The following is a 4,093-nucleotide window of genomic DNA, read 5'->3' as shown; positions in this document are numbered from 1 at the left end:
TTAACTTGCCTGTAACCATCGAACAGGGAGCTTAAATAGCTACAACCATGGTCTCTTTTATGGTCGCCAAGATCACCTCACCCTATAATGCAATCCTTGGCCGACCTGGTCTCAATGGTCTTGGAGCGATTGTGTCCACTAAGAACATGAAGGTCAAATTTCAAACTAGCAATGGAGTCGGGGAGTGCAAGTCCAGCCAGAAGGAATCCTGGGAATGTTATGCCAACTTTATAAAATCTGTCAAGAAATCATGCTCGGGCCTAGCATGTATGGTAGAAATTGTTGATTGTCGAGATGAAAACCTCCTGACCCAAGTTGAGCCAGTTGAATAGTTACTCACTATCCCAATCACTGAGGCCGAACCATCAAAGATAGTTCAGCTCGGAGCGCTGCTGAGCTCCCAACGCTGTGAAGAAATTTTAAACTTCCTCGGTAAGAACTCTGATATTTTCGCATGGAAAGCTTCTGATATGCCAGGCATCTCTAGGACCGTAGTTGAGCACAGTCTGGACGTTAACCCTAACTTCAAGCCCGTCTATCAGAAGCCTAGGAACTTTGCGACTGAGAGGAACATCATCATCAACAAAGAGGTTGAAAAACTCCTAGCAGCGGGGTTTGTGAGGGAAGTAAAGTACCCGACCTGGTTAGCCAATGTGGTCATGGTCTAAAGTCCAATGGGAAGTGGAGGATATGCATAGACTACACTAACCTAAATAAGGCTTGTCCCAAAGATTGCTACCCTTTGCCTCGGATTGACTCCCTCATAGACTCGACTGCAGGCCACGAGATGCTGACCATCATGGATGCATATTCCGGCTACAACCAGATAAAGATGAAGGTGGAAGATGAGGAGAAGACTGCTTTCCTCACCACTCAGGGCAACTACTGCTACACTACAATGCCTTTCGGCCTAAAGAATCCTAGAGCCACTTACCAGAGGATGGTGAATACGATGTTTAGAAGCCAGATCAGAAGAAATATGGAAGTTTACGTTAATGATATGTTGGTTAAGAGCGCGAAAGGCACTGATCATGTGCTGGATCTGAAGGAGGCTTTCGATGTCCTGCGGCAAAACCAGATGAGACTAAATCCAACCAAGTGTGCATTTGGAGTAACCGCTGGGAAATTCCTAGGTTTTCTGGTGTCGTAAACCCCTCAAAAATTGAGGCCATTCATGAGATGCGTCCACCAAAAAACATTCGCAAAGTGCAGAAATTGACAGGATGCTTGGCCGCTCTTAATAGATTCTTGGCTCGAGCTAGGGATAGGTGCCTTCCGTTCTTCAAGCTACTAAAAGGAGGAAAGTGTCACACCCCGTTCACACAAAACCGGGCCAGTGACTGGGTTAACACCGGTTAACCCAAACCTACTAGGATCATCTGATATAGTATTCCACCATAGCATACACACAACTAAGAAAGTGCTCATCAGTTCAGTGGAAGACTTGGTTTACCGGTGAATATTCCCATAATACTTGATACCCGAATTGTAATACAATAGTTAAGTACATGTGGGCCCGAAGGCATGATATTTACACAATAAGAATACAATTCACATATCAAGTACACAAAAGGAATCAACAAAAATCAGAGAGTCAGCTCAGCTCGGTAATATAAGTATGGTTCAGCTCGGTATCAAAAGGTAGAGCTCAGCCCAGTATCAGAAGGTAGAGCTCAGCTCGGTATCAGAACAAGGCTCAGCTCGGTATCAGGAGGTAGAGCTCAGGTCGGCATCAAAACTACGGTCCCGTAGCACAACTCTCGCACGAGCAATCAGTGTCGTGCTCTAACTCCTCGGGGGCCCACCAATCCTCTTCTGGGAACTCAACTGTGGGACCCGACCCGTGCTCTTCAGATGGATGACCTGCAAAATCATCTAAAAGAGGTGCACACGTGGGATGAGCTCACTAGCTTAGTAAGTGGAAAGATGGACCACACAGCAGTCCACACAACAAATCACAACCATATGCACTATATGCTATGCAATACATTTTTAATCACACCCACCTAAGCAACATTACTAAGTCTTTGGTTTAGTGCTACTACAACCAAAGTGCGTGTATACTCCGGGTACGAGCCACGAACTCCATCCCGCGATACGCCCATAGGGCTGTCAGAGAAGGCCCACCGTAAGTACTCAAAAAATAAAACATGCCGACCACCGGCTCTCAACATAAAGTAAATGACGGAAAATTAACGATGCTGACTCCAACAATTTAAAAGCAGTACGATTAGCCCTCTTGAATATACCACCGAGGTTGTCGACTGTCCTAATGACCAGCCGGACGTAATGTCTAACCGCCACAGTGACCCAACAACCGCGACCACTACTTCCCCCCAAATGGTAACCCAACACCTTAACCCCTGTTGGGAAGGGTCGTAGCACGGGAAAATGATAATCCTAAACCGCATGCTCCTATATGACAATTGTACGATTGCATAGTGCCATCGCGTCCCATACCACGGGCCACCAATGCACTCATTTCTAAGCCGACTACGGCGTCTAGTCAATTAATGCATCATGCACAATGATGTCAACATTTATCACATAAGCATATCATCACTTGGCATTTAGAAATAAACACAACACCCATAGCACAATATATAAGGATGGCTAATCTACATAACATTTTCATGATGACATGGCTAGTCTAGATACAATTTAAATGAATGCCAAACAATGCCTTGAAACAAGGCCAAACGTCGTCTCCCCACTTACGTGTAGTGTACAAGGACTCACGCTAGGTAGGGGTGAGATCCGGTGCGAGAAACGTAAGATTTGGTGAACCTATCATGTGTGAGTGGGGTTAGTATTTTGCCACTTTGGGATCAAAATTAACAAGGTCCAATGACCAAATCATGTTTAGAATCCTAGAAGAAGGTTGCACGTCCGTTTTGGGTCCAATCGGACGTAAAAATCACGTTGGGAGCCTCTCGGGTGGGTCGAACAGCCCACCTGTCTGACCCACCAGTCAGACCCACCGGTCTTGACCGGCGGGTAGGTCAGCCCACCGATCGGCCCACTAGTCTAGCCCACAGGTTGGGTCTGAGGGTCCTGTCCTCTCAAGCGGGTGCCCTTAGGCGGGCCAAATGGCCCACCGGTCTTGGCCCACTGGTCTTGACGGGAAATGCCATTTTCACCTGAAACCTTTCCCAACCTTTGGAGAATCAAATGAGGCTCTTCCAAACCCATTCTCCACACATTCAAGGTCTCATTAGGTGGTTCTAACCTAGATCTAGGTTAGATTTAAGGAATGGGAAGCCGTCTTACCTTCTTTGCTCAAGAACCCCTTCAAAACCCCAAAATCACTTCAAATCACCAAGGCTTCTCGAACCTTGTAAAAACTCCTTCAAATCCTTCAAAATCAACACATAGATCATCTATTAAACCTTAGATTCATCATCTCAAGGGGGATTTACAAGACCTCAAAAAACCCTATCCAAATCAAGGGTTTTACTTGGGTATGATGAAAGTTTAAGGAACCTAGCCTTTGCTCACCTCTAGACGTAGATCTAGCGTTGGAGATCACTCTTCCAGCGTTGGAATGGAAAGATCAAGCCTCGGCGCCGCTGAAATCCATCTCCTCTTCCTCTTCCTTCTCTTCTCCCCTTCTTTCCCTTCTTTTCTCTCTCCTCTTTACTCTTCTCACCAACGTCCGAGTGTCATAAATGAGAAAAGAAAAAGGAAACATAAATGCTATATATACTTCTTAAAATAACTAAGTAATCACATGGGTGGGTCACTCAGGTGGGTGGATGTGCCCACCTGTGACCGCCCACCTGAGGGCCAAAACTTGGCCAACAAGTGGGATTTTGACAGAATTCGGCCCTCGACACGAATCTCACTCTTGGTATAAGATGTAATATACGTATGTGCCTTAAGATACGGCTACATACCTGCTTTATCTGTACATAGCCTTATGATAGGAGCATGTACATGGCTTGGGTACCCCCGTCTCTTCCGGCACTGGCTCGGACTTATCAGGCCAGCCGGTGTTTAAGGTCACCCTTGCCATCATGGTCCATAAGGAACCTGCCTTATCTCTCTCCGATTTGGGTCCTGCATGGTTAAACTGGGTCAACCGTGAAATCAG

This window comes from Macadamia integrifolia, unplaced genomic scaffold (genome assembly GCF_013358625.1).
Source record: "Macadamia integrifolia cultivar HAES 741 unplaced genomic scaffold, SCU_Mint_v3 scaffold100, whole genome shotgun sequence".
Taxonomy (NCBI): Eukaryota; Viridiplantae; Streptophyta; class Magnoliopsida; order Proteales; family Proteaceae; genus Macadamia; species Macadamia integrifolia.
This window is presented reverse-complemented; position numbering follows the sequence as displayed.